The following is a 19702-nucleotide window of genomic DNA, read 5'->3' as shown; positions in this document are numbered from 1 at the left end:
ACAATTGAACTAGAGAGAAAAAGAAGAAATAGAGCAAGGCATCTCAAGCAGGGGGACCCGAATAAGCAAAGGCTCCAAGGTGAGGAAGTAGAGCCTGTGCCCTCAGAGCTGGGTCTGGGGGCCTCATCCAGGGTCCCTCAGAACCCCTGCAGTCACTGCAGTCCAGTCACCCGGTCCCCGTCTGCTCCTGGAACATGCCTGCCTGGTGTCTCCTGCCTCCTTAACTCATGCTGTTCCCTCCACCTGGAACACTCTTCCCTCCCATCCTCTCATCCTCCAACTTCCCACCAGCTACCTTTCACTCCCCATCCGTTCTTCCGAGAAGCCCTCCTACTTTGAGCTTTCAGAGCATCCATCCGGTGCTTCTGAATTCACATCTCTCACCACTTGTGAGCTGGGCAGGCATGGGTATATACTTCTTCTGTGACTGTGCCCACTCCCAGTAAACTATACCTTGATGGAGCAGGACCCTGTCAGACACACAGTGGGTGTCAGCAAGTATCTGGGAAGGAATGGGCTTGGTGTTGGAGGATGCAATTCCTGGGTGGTGGGGGTGGGGGTGGCGGTGGGTGCAGGACAGGCCAGAGTTGAGTTTGGGGAAGCCCCATCACAGGCTCTCAGGGTTCGGCTGGCAACTTTTCTCTTGGAAACTGGTCAGGTTTTATTCTGACTGCATGTCAGAATGTTGTAAAAACAGTACTCAGCAGTTTAGAAGGTCTGACGTGGAGTCTGAATACCCCTACTGTTTGACTGACATGGGGAGCCACGGAAGGTATGTTAGCAGGAGAGGGGCTAGCTCAGCATCACGACCTGTGCTCAGCCTCTCACAACCCTGTCCCTGACAGCCCCCTCCTGGAGTTCCTGTGGAGCTAGAGAAAGGATCCTGATCCTGGCTTCCAGGCCCAAGCCTCGACCACCTGCTCTAAAGCCCTACCCAGGCCAGGCAGGGCAGGAGGCCAGGGCGGGGAGCCAGGAGATTCCCCCCAGCATACGCGTCACCCTCCCCCCAACACACATACACACACAGTCTCAAAGTAATGAATTAATCAGTATTTACTTGCTACCAGTGAGTCATGGAGTGGAACAATTAGAGTAATTGCTCCGTGACTAATTGCCGGGTCTTCCTCCGTTTTAGACATTTCAGGAGCTCAGAGCAGCTACCATCCAACCTTCCCGAGTTGCCATCTCTGCTCCCACTTACCAGAGGAATAAATCCCCAGGACCCAAAGGGAAGGGGCTAGGTGGTCCCCCACCACCAGCCTTTTGACCCCAGCTTAGCTGGGGTTCCTTGGAGATTTTCTGCTCCATTCTTAGGCCAGCAGCCCAAAGCCAGAGACGTGCAGCATGATGGGGCCTGAGCAGGGGTGGGGCCCAGACTGTTTCTCCCATGCAGAGCATCTTCACTGTCTCTACATCCTTCCAAGCAACTCAGGGAAGTTGAAAGCCCTTTAGCTAGGAGGAAAGGACCTAAGAAGTCTGCAGTCTCAGGGGACCCCCAAACTGGGGTAAAGGTTGGGGGCCAAAATAGGGAGTCTTCATGATTCCACAGTGACCAGCACCACACAGCAGCCCCTAACAACCTGCTCCCAGAAAGGCTTGCACAAATTCAAACCCCCCACCCTTGCAAAGTCACATGAGCCTTGAAATGACATACCCAGAGACACCCTGACACACTCACCTAAAGGCAGCCAGAGAGAGGCAGCCAGAGAGGCGGCCAGAGGGAGGCAGCCGGAGAGAGGCGGCCAGAGGGAGGCAGCCAGAGCGAGGCACCGCGTGTTGGCATGCCTTTGGGTGCAAACGGGCACATACATTGGGGGGGGTGCAGACACTAAATGGGGGCACGCGCGGTGCAGCTCTGAGGCTCAGAAACAAGTATGGAACCTCTTGTGAACCTGTCAGCCTCCACTCAGGTAGCTCTCACCTAGATACTATTCATCCCTAGCTCAGTAGCCATCGACATGACAACCGTTACCATGACGACCATCTCCTCCACGCTAAGGACCAGGAGCTCCAGCTCCCCACAGAGATGCGGGGGGGTGGGGGGGGGAGGAGGGCGGGGGGAGCAGGATAGGGAGAGATCCTGGAAGAACAGAGAGAATGACAGGGAGGGGGAGGGCGAGGGACAGGATGGGGACAGAGATGCAAGGACAGAGGGAAGCCGGGGGTCAGAGGGGCAGGGGCAGGGGTGACAGGGAGGAGGGAGTGGAGGGAGGGCTGGGTATGCAAGAGAAAGAGAGAGAAGGCAACAGTGGGAGGTGGAGGGAGAGAATTCTCTCACATCTTAATTTAGCCTCACGCTCATCAGACACAAAGCTGGGGAAGGGGCCACCTCAGTGATTTTCCAAATCTGCATCCAAGAGAACATTCTTTCCAAATAATGAGCAGCCCCCGGATCAGGTAGAGGGGGTGCCGGCCAACAACCAGGCACCCCTGAGTTCACCCCAGGAAACTTAACCCTGGGACACCTGAGACCTGTGCGGTGGGGGTGGGGTGCAGGATTCCATCGTGCCCGCACACCCCCCATGCCTAAGTGCCAGCTGTACCCCTCCCTGGGGGACCAGCGCTCACAGGGCCCTCCCAGGAATGCTATAGGGGTGCTGGCAGCAGCTGAAGCTTCCAGGGCTGCAGAGAGGAGGGGGGTTGGGGAAGAGAACCCGGGAGACAGCAGGGAAAGCCTGAAGTCACAAGTACCAGAGGGGGTGATGACAAACAGCCTTTGACCCCCAAACAACCTCTCTATTTGCATAATTCCATGCATAATTAGCATAATAATCTGTACCAATTCCCTTAAAAGAGCACCCAAGTCAAATGCCAGCCTCCCCCAACCTTCTGTGTCCCTTCCAGGTAAACCACACACCCTCCCATGCCTGATAAACATATCCCAAACAAGAGTGCCTGTATGCATGCATGCATGCACACACACACACACACACACACACACAGTCGTGATCCACATTTACCGACCCCAACCTGTGTACCCACAACTCACAGACAACAGCCTAGCACATTCCACTATGGGCTCACCCATTTGCTGCCCTCCAGCTGCACACACACAGACACACAGTTGCACCCCTCTCCTCACCTAATACACCCCACACAACCTCGGCAAGATCCCACAGCCACACAGGTGGCGCACACAGACCCTCCCTATGACCAAGCACTGCTATTCATATTCCCCATGGCAGTGACCCCTTGGACTCTGACCAAACCTCACGACTTGTAAACAACCTTTTTTTCACGCTTGCATCTTCACACTCCCCCCACACACAGAGCCCACTGTGGGGCTGTATCTTCTGCTTCCTGCCACTACCTGTCTGGGCCAAGACACCCACCCAGGGGCTCCCCCAGCAGCGGGGGAAACTCCAAGCCAGCTGGGGGAGCTACTGAGGGTCCTCAGGAGGCTCTAGAGACCAGTGCCCACCCTTGTGGAGGCCCCATCCCAGGTCAGGTGCTGGAAGCACTCTAACCTGTGCCAATGGCTTCAACCAGCACCACCTCCCACAACTTCATTATACCCACTTCGCAGAGGCAGGCACTGACCCCGGGGGTTAGAACTGAGACATGACCATGGGTCCTCAGCCAATGGGTCCTTCCTCCAAACCTTCCAGGTCGCCCCCAATCTGCTGCTCTTCTAGAGTTCCTAAACCTGTGACCCACAGGCCCTGGACAACCTCAGCTCAGAACTACCACCCGCCCACACCATACACATGCTGGCACATGGCAAACACCCCAAATGCTCCCAAATACCCACTGCCCATAAGCTCCACCCATGCGTCCCTGAAAAGGCACCCACGGCACCACACACACGCCCCCCACTCAGAGAACCAGCTACAGGCCCCTGACACCTGCCTCCACTCCCCTCCACACACGCGCACCAGGCACACACCACGCACACTTTCCCTCCAGGGTACCTACAGGCAGGCACACAACACCAGGTGAGATGCGGCGCCTTCCCCAATGGACACACCCCCTGCCATTTCTCCTCACTTGCCCCTCGTCACCATCTCACTTTATGCTGACCCACAGCCTGACCCACGGAAGTAACTCAGGCTCCCTGCCCCGATGGGACCAGCAGTGATGTGAGCTGCCAGCCACTGGCTCTTCGCCACCCCTACCTGATCCTCTCCATAGGGTTTTAGAGCCACTGGGGTGGGTAACTTCCACCACCGTCCCTCTCTAGTGGGGTTGGGAGGAGGGGACGTGTTCAGGCAGAAAGGCAAGGCATCTCCTTCTTCTGGTCCCCAGTCTCCTTCCAAGCCTTCCTTGGAGACCAGAAGTCTAGGATCTCTCATGCCCAGCACCCCCCTACCTACTCCCCCCACCTCATCATAAGCCTGCCCAGAGAAACAGGATAACACAGAGGTTAAACCAGAATGAATCAGCTCCTCCCCTCACTACCCATCGAACATCAGGCAAGCCACTGAATCTCTTGGCACCTCAGTTTTTCCATCTGTAAAATGGGGGTGACAATTGCAGTATGTGACCCGCAGGGGTGCTGTGAGGATCAAAGAAGATCATGCATGTAATAGGCTTAAGGACAGGACCCAACACTGGGAGCTGAATAAAGAAATGTAGCTGGGATTATTGCTAGGTGGATGTTAATATTTCCATTATGAATTCTGAAGATTTTGTCTCACGTAAGCCTCACTGAACTCCTGAGGGGAGTAGAATCAAGACAGTTACACCCAGGCTGCAGATGCGACCATTCCTGCCCAGAGAGCCTAAGTGGGCTTGCCAAAGGCACACAGCAGGGGAGTGCACAGAGAGAGAAAAAATGAGATGCTGGGGGAGGGGGGAGGAAGGGCGAGTTACAGAAACAGACACACAAATTAGGTCAGCTGGCAGGAGGCCAGGAGCCCAGCACCCTGCACAGTGCCAATCATGCTGCAAAAACTAAGAATAAAATCAACTGTAATTAATTCTGCGCGCGCTTCCTTCCCCACATTAGCCAGACTTGGGCTGCCCTCTCCTGTGACCAGAGGGCATGCGAGCAATGGTTGGGGGCCCAGCTTTGGGTTCTTGGGTACTTGGGTTCAAGTCCAGCTCTGCTTACTTGCTGGGAGACCCTGGGCAAGTTACTCAACCTCTCTGAGCCTCTGTTTGGTTAAATAATATGTTTTTCATGGAGCTGTTGTGAGAATCAAGCAACATAATGCACCAAAAGCACTCCTATTGCTCAGCACACAGCTGGCACTTAGTAACTAACCATTTACTATTACTGTGGTACGTCACCCCCAACCCTGACCCCACCTTCAGGCCTGACTGATCACTAAGTTCACTCTCCCTTCTTACAGAGGCGGACACGGAGGCTCAGAGAGGGGATAAGAGAGGGTGGTGGGGAATTAGCCTATGACTCTGCATTCAGAGAGGTGAGGCAATCCATCCAGTGACACACAGTGGGACTTCACACCCGCTCCCGGAAGCAGGGTGGTCTTGACAGAGCCCTCTAGATCCCCAGAGGCTCCATTCCCACCAGCCCCCCACCACCGCCGCCCCCGTCCCCAAAAGTCCCTCAGTCCTGTGAGAACTCAATGCCCCTCACGCTCACCAGCTCCAGCCCGGAGACCCGGAGCGTCACCACAGGAATGTGGGCCGGGGCCAGGCTCTGGGCGGCAGGACAGCCAAGGGGGTAACACAATGGAGAGTCCAGACCCGGGAAGGGGGACGCCTCGGTGTCCACCCCGCCACCGTCCACAGCTGCTCTGGCTGGAGACCCAGCAGCCGCCACATTTACTGGCTGCCGGAGGGGTGCAGGGCACAGAGGCTGCGTCGGTGGGAAGGGGCCACGGACCCCAAGTCCCAGGGAGCAGAGGGGCCTGGGGGAGGAGCAGGGGGCACAAAGGCTGAGAAGGCCCCTCTACAAACAACCAGCACAGCCCAGACACACGCCGGGTCCCCCACACATCTCCCCACCTCCTTTATTCCGAACACTCACCCCCAAATCTCCCGCAAGGGTAGCCTAGAGGATAGGAAAATAGCCCTTTGGGTCCCTCCCCTCTCAGCCAGCTGCTCTGCAAAGAGACATCTTGAGAGCAGAGCCTCCCCACGCCACAGCCGCATTCCATCAGCTCCATCACCTTCTCCACTACCCACCCCTGCGCTCCCAACCATCCTCCCCAGAACCCCCTCCCCACGGTGGCAATATTCCTCATCTACACCGGACCAGAGAGCGGGCAGCATCCTGGCTCAGGTGACCACAGCCTCCCAGACCCAGACAAGCCACCCCCCACCCCCCACCCCCCTACCCCTGTCTCTGCCATTTCCGAGTCTCATTTGGAAGTGAACCAGGGCTTGGAGCTCTAAGCTGCCTTTCTGATTCGGACACTCTGGGTGTCCAAGAATTCAGCCCTTGGGTCAAAGAGAGCCAGGGCAGTGTTATTCATAAGAGAGAAAGTGAGGAAATAACCTACTTTCCCAACATCACGGGACTAGTTAAAGAACTTAGGAAACAACCATGACGTGGAATATTATGCAGCTATCAATAACTGTGTTTTCACAAATCCACACTGTCTAATCAGGTCGTTAAAAGGCATAAATGCATAACAAAAGGGTTTTTTTTAACTCATTTCAAAGAATATGCAAGGACATGGGGAAATGTACACTCTGGTTGTCAGGAGGCAATGCGGCATGACTGTTGATAGGATCATACAAACAGTTCTGTCTCTCAATACCTGGGTGACCTTGGACAGGTACTTAACTGTCAGCCTGGTTTTCCCACACAAAGATAATAACCACCTCGTGGGGTTCACTGTAACAGACTTAGGGTGCCCACACATTAATGAATTACTCGATAAATGTTGGCTATTTAGTACTATGATCATCATTAAGTTTAAAAAACAGGTTAAAGGGAAAATATGTAGAACTTGATCCTGGTAATGAACATTACCAAAAGTTCATTTGGCAGTGAACTCAATACCAAAGTGTATTTCTAAACACTGAATTCTACTAAAGGTTCCCAGGGGGCTCTCTCTGGGTGGTGGGATTATAAGTAGTTTTTCATTTCTCACTCAGGATCTGTTTGAATTTTCCAAATTTTCTACAATAAATTCAGAGTACTTTTGTTATTAGAAATAGCATGCTCTGAGTTCCCCTGTCTGCTGTTCCCTGGTTCTCTGAAACTCCTTGGCCCCAGTCATTCTGCCGAGACCCCTGTTGGGGCTGGTCATGAGCTACGAGCAAACAGAGGAACCAGCAGAAAGGAAATGAACACAAAAGCCTCCGAGGGAGCTGGCAGGCTGGTGGCCCAATGCCTACAGAGCTGCGTCTCACTGCAGACTGGCTGGCTTGGCAGGGCCCAGCTCCCTCCCCCGGCATTGACCGGCAGGCAGCCACGGTTGGCTTACAGCTATCGGAGATCAGACATCTCAACCAGAGGCCACCCGCCAGCTTCTTCCAACAGCCTAGTTCCCACCCTGCCAGCCCCAGGCCCTCTCCGTTGTCACCTACACCAGGACAGAGGGTGACAGCACAATCTGGGAAGAGCAGCCTCCTCCTCGACCCAGGCCTGGGACGCCCCTGTCACCGCTCCATCCATCAGGCCGCCAGCCCTGTAGCGTCACCCTCTCAGCCACCCTGACTCACCCTGCTCAATTATTCCTGTCCCCAGGCTTGTGTCTGAGAGCAGGACCACCCACTGAGGCCCCCACTGCCCAGCCCGCATGCTCCTCCCACACTGAATCCTTTGTGGATTCCCTCCAGGCCTCGCACATGCTATTCCTGCTTCCTGGAACACTCTTCCACAGCTCTGCCCAGCCAGCCAGGACAAGCAGTACGTTTTATGAAGCATCTCCTGGGTACCAGGTACTATTATAGATACCCGGGCTCCTGCGAGCCACAGGACAGGGACACGCTCAGCAAGCTCTGGCAGCTCAAATACTGCCTCCCCTGCGAGGCCACCTCCTGCCAACCACCTGCCTGTTCTGAAGTGGGAAGTCCCTTCTTGTGGATCTACCTCCACTGAGTTGTCATTTCCGGGGGCAAGGGGCCACAAGCGTCTCCCGTCACTCCAGTGGGCCCCTTCTACCAGACCTCATGGAACCCACTAGGCCACCCTGGGAAGCAGATTCTACTGTCCTCATCTACAGATGAGGAGACTGAGGCTGTTAAGCCACCAGTAGGGACACAATGGGATTTTTTTTTTCCCTGACCATGAGCAACAGTTATAGCTCCCACAGAGGGTGCACGCACTTAATATACACACCTGGCCTCATTTCTCTTCACGAACATCTTACCAGTAGGGATTATTAGTCCCATTTCACAGATGGGCAAACCAAACTTCAGAGAAGTGAAACAACTAGCCCAAAGTCACACAGCAACTAGGGCCAAATATGAACCCTGGATTAGCTGGACCTGCACACCTGCCTCTACCCCTCACCAGGAAGTTCCTCAAGGTGGGGGGCAAGGAGCAGGGGCAATGCAGGAAAGCTTCAGAGTCTACACACCGCCCCCCACATCCAGCCCAGCACCCTACACACAGAGAGACAGACTAGGAATGAGAAGAAATGGAAAGTAAGTCCTGTTCCCACGACAGGTGACCCAGCTCAGGTGAGCATTCCACCCACCACCCCACGACTCACCAGCAGGTGCCCCTGGGATTGAGTCTCCAGACTCTGCAACTGACCCTGCCAACAGACTCAGCCCTGGCAAACATCTCCTAGACTGACTGACAAAAACCCATCCTGACTTCCAGAGAGCCCTGGTCAGGTTCCATCACCTCACTGGGCCTCAGTCTGCCCCCCCACAAAATGGGATGATGATACCCAATGTACCAAGACTCCAGCTGTGACACGCTGAGCAGTTACCAGGCAACTAGTAAGTATTGGGGCATGACCCAGTGTTCCTGCTCAAAGCTCACCTCCTCAGAGTGGCCCTCCCTGACCCCCAGCTCCATCCACATAACCTCCCCACATATCATCACTCTGTCAACACCAGGCTTACTCCTCATAGCCCACCACAGACTGAAATTAGCTTGTTTATTTATTGACCTTCTTGTCTAATGCCTACTCCCCCTCGAAAAGATCCTGGGGGCAGTGGCTGGGACACAGTCAGCCTCCATCAATAGTCATTCCCTGAATACTGTGAATGGGATCATCCCTACAGACCCACTTCACCCATTTCTCTAATTACTATAGGCAGGGCCCTCTCCTCTGGCCTCCGTCTCCTCATCCATAAAACCAGATGGGTGGACAAAGTTCTCTCCGATCCCTCCAAAAGCCAACCAGGGCTCCAACTCATCTAGGAGGAGGGAAGAGAGACAGAACTGATCCCAGCTGTTTGTCATAAAATGAACATGCAAATTATATGCAAAACATGCAGAAGAGTAGAGTGGAGCCTGCAGTTCTGGTCCCTTTACAACCAGGCGTGGGCTGGGAGGGCTGGAGCATTTACTGAGCACCCACTAAGCGCCAGGCCCCTTACGGACGGGACCAGGCAGAATGGGCCTCCTTACTCCATAGACTCAAGCCAGTCAACCTGCTGGAAGTGACAGAGAACTCAGCTGGCAAAGTCAGGATGGAGTTGAGGGGAGCAAGGCAGGTGGGATGGGGAGCTTGTAGTAGGGGAGGGACTGGGAAAGCAGAGAGAGACCCCAGTGCAGTGTGTCTGGTCCTCACCCCACAGAATGAGACCTCAAGAAACGCAAGCCCACAGGGCACAGGGTGCTTCTGCCCTGTCTTAAGGGCCACCTGAAGCCAGAGGCGGAGGTCGCAGGGACTTGGCCAGCCCTGGGGATCCTCTGGGACTCCAGAAAACCAGACAGACCCTGCCAGTGCTTCCAGCTGTGCTGGGACACCGTATCGCTCTGCCATCCCCCTCAGAGCCGCCCCAGGCATACACTAGGCACACACCACACACACACGAAATGTGCCCATCCGGGAGTGAGTGTGCAGCCTCCTGAGGAGTCTGGCTGTGGTCTCCCTCACCCTTCCATTTGCCAGGGTATTTAGAACCAGCACAAACTCACACACGGTGGAGATGCAACTCCCTACCCCCAGCCCAGGATGATTCCCCTGGCTTCTGAGCGGCTCCATGGGATAGAACAAGCTAGGCTCCATATGAGTCATGGGGACCTCAGGGGCCCTCAACACCATTGCCTAGACAAGAAACTGAGGCACAGAGCAAGGAGTCAGGAAAAAAAACAGGAGGAGGCCTGCCTGGGCCACATTTGCTGCCAGGGCCACTGTCAGCCCAAGATGACACGTTGTGAGATTCGCCCCAGCCCTCACCCTCATCTCCTGGGTCCTAGGAGACAGGTGGGACCTCATCTCACAGTAAGCAGGGGCTTTGAAGCTAGACTGCCTGGATCCAAATCCCAGCACTGGCCCTCAGCAGTGTGTGACCCTAGGCAAGAAAGTACACCTCTCTGAGCCTCATTCTCTTCTACAAAATAAGCAGTGATAGCACCAATCTCAAAGGGTTGGAAAGATTAAATGAAGTGATCCAAACAGACAGCTAAAGCCTAGCTACCTCTCGGCTGGGTGACCTTGGGGCAAGGTGCATGGCCGGAGCCTCGGTTTTCCCATCTGCAAGTGGGCCAACAGGATAGCCCAGAAGGTCATGAGGACTGAAGCAAAGGTTCTGACACAGAGTCTGCGGTCAGAGCACAAAGAGTTCTTTCTCTTTCCCTCTGCACACAGAGGCCCCGTGATTCCTGACCGCCCTCAGCTTCTCCCCTTGATAATCGTGACCTCCTGTCACTAAGCGCACGGAGGTTTTGACAGCTATGGTGCTGTTAAATCTTCTAAACAACTCAAGGGATAAATTTTCTTCTCAATTTTGCAGTGAGCACCCTGACTTGTCAAATACAGGTGTTCTATAAATACCTGAGGCATGAATGGATGCAAGAATAATGTGATCAGAAAGTCAGAAGATAACAAGTAGTGGTGAGGATGTGGAGAAGTTTGAACCCTCAAGTACCATGGTGGCGATGGAAAATGGTTCCGTCACTCTGGAGCACTGTCTGGCAGGTCCTCAAAAGGTTAAACATAGTTACCACCATATGGCCCAATAATTCGACCCCTAGGGCATATGTTCATACATCCAAGGGAAGTGAAAACATATGTCCACACATTTTAAAAATATCAGCATTATTTGTAACAGCTAAAATAACCCAAATATCTGTCAACTGACAGAAGAAAAAAAAGTGATGTGTCCAAATAATGGCATATTATTCAATTAAAAAAGAAGTGAGGTCTTGATACGTGCTACCACATAGATGAACCTTGAAAATATATGCTGAGAGAAAGAAGCCAGTCACAAAAGACCACATGCTATATGACTCCACTAATATTAAATGTCCAGGATAGGCAAATCCACAGAGACAGAAAGTAGATTAGTGATTGCTCAGCATTGGGTGATTGGGGGGAATAGGGAGTGATGTTAATAGGTATAGGGCTTCTTTTAGGGGGTAATAAAAATGAATGATATTGGGGGTGGTTGCAAACTGTATATACACTAAAACCCCTTTAATTATATGTTTTCAATGGGTGGATTGTACAGAATATGAGTTAAATCATAATAAATCATAATAAAGAGAAGAATGAATGTATGATGGCCATTCAGAGAGGGTGAGATACTTGCCCGGGGTCACACAGCAGAGCCTCGACTCAAATGCTTAGATGGCAGAGGAGGTGAGCCTTATCCTGAATCACCTCCTCACCTTGTTTAGTAAACCCTAACTAAGCCCCAGGTTAGCCTCCCCAGCCCCGACCTCCGAAGGGCAAACACTGATTCTGCAGACCACAAGTGGGACAGCCCCAGCACAGCAGCTGCCTCCCCTGCGCTTGTCAAAGGCTACTTTGTCAGGTGGGGCCACTGGAAGGGGCAGGCTCAGCCAAGAGTGACCCAGCGGAGGCAGACGGCCCAAACGCAGGCTGGCTGCCACCTGCATTGCTAGACCCAGTGTCCCCAGCTCCAGCCTTCGGTGGTGCCGGGATGTCCCCACTTGGACCCTCTGGGCACGTGGTTGGCCCCTGGCTGCCCTCAGGAAGAGACCTGAGGATACGCCCCTGCCAGGGAAGGGGTGAGGAGGACGGAGGGTCCCAGCGGCAACGAGTCTGAAGATGAGTCCGTCTGCCTCTGCCCGTGTGTGTCTGTCTAGGACTGTGGGAGGACAGACAGGTCGCGGGGCCCACCCCACGCCCCGTCCCGCCCTGCCTGCACGCGGCTCCCAGGCACCCGCCTCCCCCCAGCCCAGCTGGCAGCCGCCAAGCCCCAGGCTGGTTTCCACTCCCTATTCGCTGCACAGAGGGCCTCTGACAGGTGTTTGGCGTCCCCCAAACCCCAACCAGGATGAATCCAAGTTTGAAGCCCACGCTGCCTGAGTTCCCAGCCTCCAGTTCACCACCTCGCCATCCCCATTCCCTGTCTGGTCACTGAGAGGGGAGGAGGGCCCCTCAGAGCTCAGGCTGCAGGGCAGGGGGCCACAACAAACCCGGAGGGTGGGGGGAACCAGGAACCCCATGGGGACCCCCCCCAGCTCTCTGTCTCAGCTGTGGGTTCTCTGTCTCAGCTGTGGGTGGAGGGAACCAGAGAAAACCCCAGCATCCCCCTGTCATCGCCCCAGCATCCTCACCAGCTTCCTACCAGTCCAGGGCACCCTGGTGTCCAGCCAACCCATCCCCAGGCCCTGCCATAGGCTCTGCCCCGCTCCTGAGTTCAAATGAAGTCCAAACACCCACAGGGTTCTAGGGACCCTGAGTGCCCAGCCCTCATGAGCCCCACAATCCAAGAGGGAGACACGTCCTCCTCTTCTCATTTAAACATGACTCCCAGGCCAAAAACTCCTTCAGCTGACCCATCAAACCCTCTGCAGGCAGGCTCAGAGGTCCTGTTCTGGGCGTCTGCCATCAGAGCCCCAGTCATACCAACTTGGTCCCCCTCCACACAGCGGGGGCTCCACCACGACCAGCCCCACACCAGAGCAAGACCCCAGGGACGTCCAGATGAATGCGCCCAAATGGTCCAGCCCTGGAGCCAGAGCAGACAGAGCCGTGGGAGAAAGGACTGGACTGGAAAAGTCAGGCTCACAGATGGACACGTGGCAAAGGGCTGTTCCCAGGACCAGCTTGCTCCCCAAACCCCAGGTGGCTGTCACCTCTGCCGTGACAGAAGCCTCTCATGACCACGGCCCCCACGATGACCGCTACTGGCCGCCAGCTCTGGGTGCAACAACATGCTGGCTGGACTCTGAGCCAAGGAAACCCACATTCTCAAAACCACCCCACAGCTGCCCAAGGTCACCCAGCTGACGAGCAGTGGTCAGAGTCTGAAACCAGAACCACCCTCTTTCCGCCATTATCACAGCCACCCCTTAGAGACCCACACGGACACATCCAAGCGGGCCAGGCTAGGAGGACTCTGCCTGCACAACCTCAGTGCCCCTCTATGGCACCCTGGGCAGTATGCATGGCCTTCCCTCCCACGGCGCGCTGGGGACAGTCTCAACTCTGAGCTGTGGCCCACACTGACCCCTCCCAGGCTGCCTGACCTGACAGCGGTTCTCGACAGGAGCACTGCAGACGCCGGGGTGGGACAGTTCTCCCAGCCCTGTAGCAGCCCTGACCCCCACCCAGTAAATGCCACCAGCAGCACCCCCCATACTGTGACAATCCAACGTGTCCTCGTGCACCTCCGAATGCCCCAGGCGCGGACACCTTCGAGGCCCAGCTCAGCCCCCACTTCCTCCCCATCCCACCCTTGTCTCACCCTTCCTCCCCACTCAGGACCCCAAATTCAGCATCTCCCAGTTGGGCCTCATTTTCCTGCTTGGTCCAGAAGCGCTCCAGCCAGAAACAGGGTTCCCAGAGGTCAGAATGCCCAGAAGGCTTCCCACTGAGACCCCAGCAGGCAGGTGGTTAAATCAAGGGACTGCCTTCCCTGGTCTGACACAGCTGTCACTCTCCCTGGAGACACACCAGCCACACCCCTGGCTGGCCTCCTCAGCAGGTCTGCACCCCAGGGTTGGTAAATTCCATGTAACCAAGTCTCAGATGGAACCCAAGCTCTGAGCTCTGTGGCATCCCTGGAGGTCAGGCAGAAGACACAGCTCTGCGTCCCCTGCACCCGCCCCCGCCCATGCCTTAATCACCTCTAAGGAGGCCGGCTGACCAGCTGCCCCTTTGGCCTGGGCTTCCTGGACTCTGGGATTAAGAGCTGGGATTAAGGACGGACACATTCCTGGTAGTTTAGAAGCCCAGCAACCCATGTACATACGTGTGTGTGTGTGTGCACGCGCGTGTGCAGGCAGTCATGAGGAGGCACACAGGTGGCACTCGAAGGGGCATTTCTGGGCAGGCGTGCAGCTGCATTTGTGCGCACACACCTTCAGGCTGTCTTGGGTGGGCTGAGATGCCTGAGATGTGGGCCTAGATGTGCTCTTGTGAGCACAAGGGCTGTCTCTGTGCGTGGTTCACGTGCACTAGGGGGAGCGTGTATCCCTGTTTCTGAGTGCCTGCATGTGTCCACATACATGGGTCTGTGTCTCCACACGTGTGTGCAGGACAGGTGTGTGCTCTTCCACACACACAAATGGGTCTGCATGTGCTTCCACCCGTGCATCAATCCCCCTACCCTGAGGTGGGAGAGCATCCCCTAACTTCTGCTGTCCTCCTGGGAGCTGCTAATACCCATGGCCACCCCAGGTCTTGGAAGCACGCCCCCTTACAGCCGAGAAAGGGGGCTACTGATTCCCCTAGCCTCACATCAGAGCCACCAAAACAGCTGATGGCAAAGGAGCAGCCACAAACCTCCTTCCTACCCACGGGGACCCCTGGGCCCCTCGTGCACCAGCACACACACAGAGCACCACACGCACCCACAAACCCAGCCCTTCACCCGAACCGAGAGAGAAATGTGACCTTAGATCCACACAGATAAAGGATCACCCGGGCACAACCACAGCCTTGCACACAGCCCCCAGACACAGACTGGATCTGAGATTGTCCCCAACGAGTGCTCCAGCTTCCCGCCTCACGGAACAACAGAACTCAGCCAAGCCAGGGCTCAGCTCCCTGGAGGAGACGTTCTGCCTCTCACTGCTGGGGATCCTGAACATCCAGGCTCCGTCTCTGGGCACCACATCCTCACCAAAACAGCGCGACCAGGGGCTCACTTCCTGTGGCCCTTTGTCCAGGAAACTACGCTTCTGGAGGGGAGAACAAAGGGAACGGGATGGGGTGTGGGGTTCCTGGGCCCAGAGGGTGCGGAGTCGAGTTGCCCCTCTTGCCCTGACCCTAAACACCTCTCGGCCCCCAAAGACTCCTGTCCCCCTTCAGGTCCTACCCTCTCTGGGTCGCAGTCAGAGAGATGGGAGGTTCCAGGGAGGGAATGAGGCAGAGCCCTCGGGGGAACCAGGGCAAGAGGAGGGAGACAGAAAAGGATGGAGGGAAGGGGAGGTACATACAGTGGACAGACGGAGAGACAGAGGAGGGGGTGGGCAGGAGATGGAGGAAGCCAGGAGATAGAGGAGAGAGCAGGAGGAGCTCCCATAACCAAGCCTGAGCCTTGGGTAGTGAGGCAGCAAGTGCCCACTGCTCCCCACTGCCAGCCCCCGCTCGCCTCTTCTCCAGGCTTGGGGATCACAGGAGCAGGGCGCTGGGGAGAAAGGAGGCGGTGTGACAGCAGGGGAGAGCCATGAGGAGGCTGAAAAGAGGAGGGAACAATGTAGCAATGTCTGAATTGAGGGAAAGGAAGGAAACATAAGTGTGAGGCCCACCAGGGAGATGATGTAATGGTCGGGCAGCTGCTGCAACCATGTATCCAGGTGAGGGCTCCAGGGACTTAAGGATGGAACCCTGTGGGGAGCCAGACACTGTAAAGCTGAAGTCACAAAGCTCAGCAGTGGATCCTATTGCTTGTAGAAGAGCGGTGCCTGGGACTCTAGAACGGGGAGGCAGGAGGGAAGGGGCTGAAGAAGGGCTCACTGTGCTTGGGAGCTGGGAGGAGAGGTTGGTAAATGATCCCCAGAGAAGGGGACATCTGTGCTAGGTTTTGGAAGATGAGTACGAGTTTGCTGGAGAATAACAGTCCATGGAGAGTGAAGAGCGTGTGGGTAGACTGGAAAGCCAAAGACGTAACCTTGTACTCTGTGCTCAGGGAATAGCCAGGAGTCTTGGGTGGTAGAGCGGTGTGGGGCAAAAGGATGAGGCTAGAGAAGCACCCTGAGAGCACTGAACGGAATCAGTCTGGCATAGGGGCTTCCCTGGTGGCTCAGAGCATAAAGCCTCTGCCTGCAGTGCGGGAGACCCGGGTTCGATTCCTGGGTCAGGAAGATCCCCTGGAGAAGGAAATGGCAACCCACTCCAGTACCCTTGCCTAGAAAATCGCATGGACGGAGAAGCCTGGTAGGCTACAGGCCACGGGGTCACAAAGAGCTGGACACAACTGAGCGACTTCAGTTTCGGTTTCTTGAAGAGGCTAGGAAAAGCTTCCTGGGAGAGGTCAGTGGGAGCTGGGCCTGCAGTCTTCGCACAAAGAGGTAAAAAGAAGAGACACGGTCCTGCCTGGGAGTCAGGAGACATAGTTCTTAGTCCCAGCTCAGCCACAGCCTTGCTGTGTTACTTCACACAAGTCACTGTGCCTCTCTGAGCCTCAACTTCCTTGTAGGTTAAACAAAAAGGTTGGACTGTGCTGTGCTTGGTTGCTCGGTGTGTCCAACTCTGCGACCCCATGGACTGTAGCCCACCAGGCTCCTCTGTCCATGGGGATTCTCCAGGCAACAATACGGGAGCGGGTTGCCATGCCCTCCTCCAGAAAGGATGAACTGCTAGCTCTCAAAGGACCCAAGGGAATGAGGTCATTCCCTTGGCCTCAGTTTCCCCTTCAGGACCATGAAAAAGTTGGACAACAGTGTTTCCAAGGCCCTTCCAGCGCAAATCATCTTTAGTCCTCTGATCTTTCCCCAGTGTGGGCTGGCCTCAGCCCACGGCCCAACCCGAACAGAAAACACGCAACGGAGAAGCCCCATACAGAAGCCAAGAGCCCAAAGCCTGGGCCAGGGCTCCCCCACAGCGTCCCCACAGGCTCGCCCAGCAGGACCTGACTGGCCTTAAATTCATCCTTTCAGGGCACCACCCTTCACAGTTCGTAGCACACACGGTAGCCTGGAGCAGCGCTTCTGTACCGGATAGACTCTGACACTAGACCGGTGGTGTGGCTTAGTCACCAAGTCATGTCTGACTCTTGCAAGCCCAGGAAGACTGCTTGGGTTCAAACCCTAGCAAGTGTGCCACTTACTGGCTCTGTGATCTTGGACATATTTTTCAACCTCTCTGTGCCTCAATTCTCTCTTTTGTAGAATCAAGGCGATAATCGTGCCTCCTTCGTAAGCGTGTAAGGATTAAGTGAGCTTTTATACATGAGACATTAGGCAGGGTGTATCACACGTGGCAGGCCCTCAGCAGGCATCATTCAATATTAACACTACCACATCCATGCTCTCGTTGGCATCACACGCCAGCCCCCCAGGGCAGGATGGGGCTGCACCTATTTTACAGACCAATGTCCTCTACCTTGAGGATGGAACCCAATCCAATGCCTTGCTTTGGACTCAAAGCCCACCTTGTGAGCCACTGGGGTCTCCCATGCCAAGGCACTATGGTGTTCAAATGTTCTGCCCAAAAACATCCTGTGGCACAGGGCCAGGCACCCAGGAGGTGCCCAGTGAACGTCCGTTAAATGCAAGAAGCAACACACTCTCATTAGAAACAGCACACCCTCCAGCAATGGCTCCCCACCCCGTAAGGGAAATATGTTCCCACTTTCACATATGGCTCCCTTCCCCCAGCTGGGAGTTGCTGCCTTTAACCACATTTCAGTTCCCTATTATACCATGACCTTTCCCACCTCTGAGCCTTTGTCCATCTTGATCCCTCTGCCTATCAATCTGCTGCCATCCTTCAAGGCCTGAAACAAAGGACACCTCCTCCGGGGAGCCCTCCCTGATTCCCTAGAGCCAAAAACCAACTTCTCTTTCCCCTGACTCACTTCCTCACCCCCTCACCTAACTGGAAGCTTCCTGTGGTCAGGGACCAGGCTGAGCCCCCTCAGAGTTCCTAGTGCTCAGCACAAGCCAGACACAGAAGGGACATCAGTAAACAGCAGCTAAAAGTGACTGGCAGGTCAGCAGCAGAGTACGGACAAGACCTCAGGCACTGGACTCCCTGCCCAGGAAACTCTCTCCCCAGGAAACCAGACTCGCAGCCCAGCCTCCAACTGGCCTGGATCATGTCCCAGAGGCCAGGACAGAAGACGGTGCTCAGCGTGATGGGCGAGGAAAGGGCACCTCCTACCCTGGCCCAGAAGGAACGACAGACAGACCACCTGAAGGACGCAGGCCTCCTGTCCTCTGCCCAGCCCAGCCAGCCTGCCCTCTCTTCCCAGCTGGGCTACCCCAGGTCAGCTCCTGCCCTCTCTGGCTTCTGGTCTTTCTGAGAGTTCCTCAAATGTGAAGACTGGAAGAGCCACTGGGTCACCCAGCCCAATTGCCCCACTTTGCAGATGTGAAAGTAGATGCTGGGGATGGGGGTGGGAGGTGGGAAGTTGCCCCATAGTCATAGGACAAGCCTGAAGCAGGGTCACTCTGAGACACAACAATCTTAGGGAAAGTATAACCATTAAAACAAGTAAAATACAAGTAACTATTCAGCAGCAGCCTCCTTTTAACTAGCTGCTAACTCATTAACTAGCTGCCCCTCCCCCAGCACTGCTCCTCATCCCAGCCTAGTGAACGAGACGTTACTGGCCCAGGTGACAGAGGAGGAGAAAAGGCGAACTCAAGGAGTCACGGGCCCAGATTCACGAAGCTTCTGTGGCAGAGCTGGGATTCGAACCCGTCGGGGAGGGAAGCAGGGCCTCCTCCCTGCTTCTCTTCAATGCCTGCCCTCACATGGACACAAACCCACCAAACAAGGCTCACCGACAAGAGGCAGGACACACACGAGATACCCCTGCACACCCACAGCCGCCGGCACAGGGCCAGGCCTTCAGCAAGTGCTCAATTCACGTTTGCAGAATGAACAGAGTAGTCCATCAAGAGACAGGCCCCAAGCCGCCTCGGCCTACCCTAGCAAACAACAGGGCATCTCAGGAAGCACACTCCGGCAGCTTGTTAACTGTCTCACCTGAAACACACTGCCTAAGCTCTTGGGCCTCTGTGTCACCATGTGCAAAACGGGGTAACAATACCTACCGCGTAGTCTCGTCGTAAGAACTGGGATAAAGCAGGTTAGGCACGTGGAACTGCCTGGTGCATCGCACGCGCTCTGTAAGGACTGGCCACTATCGCTATCACCACTGCACCTGGCTCCCCAACAGCAGAGCAACTTGAGGGCAGGAACCAAGTAAAACTCAGCAGCGGACACCTCCAGCGCATCCTCGACGGCAGCCTGGCCATGAGGAGTCGCAGTAAACATATGGTGGATGAGCAAACGGTGGGGACAGACATGGGCGCCTGCTCTAGCCACGGACCCTGGAGAGGGCGGCAGTATCTGGGTTCTGCCAGACACCCCAGGAAGTAAGAATAGCCTTCCCCTGCTCCCAATATAACTCCCACCCCCACCTCTCCCGGAGCCTTGCCTGCTCAGTCCCCACACGGCCCCCCAAACCCCAGCCCAGGGAGGCAAGACAGGCCTAATGAGCCACCCGCAGCCCCCTGGTGCCCGCAGTCGAATTGGCAATCAGCTTGCTGCAATTAGATTTCTGAGAT

The 19702-nt window shown here is 55.4% G+C and overlaps 1 protein-coding gene across 1 annotated transcript in view; it reads right to left on the bottom strand.

Annotated features, from left to right (window-relative positions):
* Positions 1-19702, bottom strand: part of SDC3 (syndecan 3) — a 39054-nt gene that overhangs the window by 11251 nt on the left and 8101 nt on the right. The gene's annotated exons all lie outside the window — the stretch shown is intronic.

The sequence above is a fragment of the Bos indicus genome, chromosome 2 (assembly GCF_029378745.1).
Source record: "Bos indicus isolate NIAB-ARS_2022 breed Sahiwal x Tharparkar chromosome 2, NIAB-ARS_B.indTharparkar_mat_pri_1.0, whole genome shotgun sequence".
Taxonomy (NCBI): domain Eukaryota; kingdom Metazoa; phylum Chordata; class Mammalia; order Artiodactyla; family Bovidae; genus Bos; species Bos indicus.
This window is presented reverse-complemented; position numbering and strand designations above follow the sequence as displayed.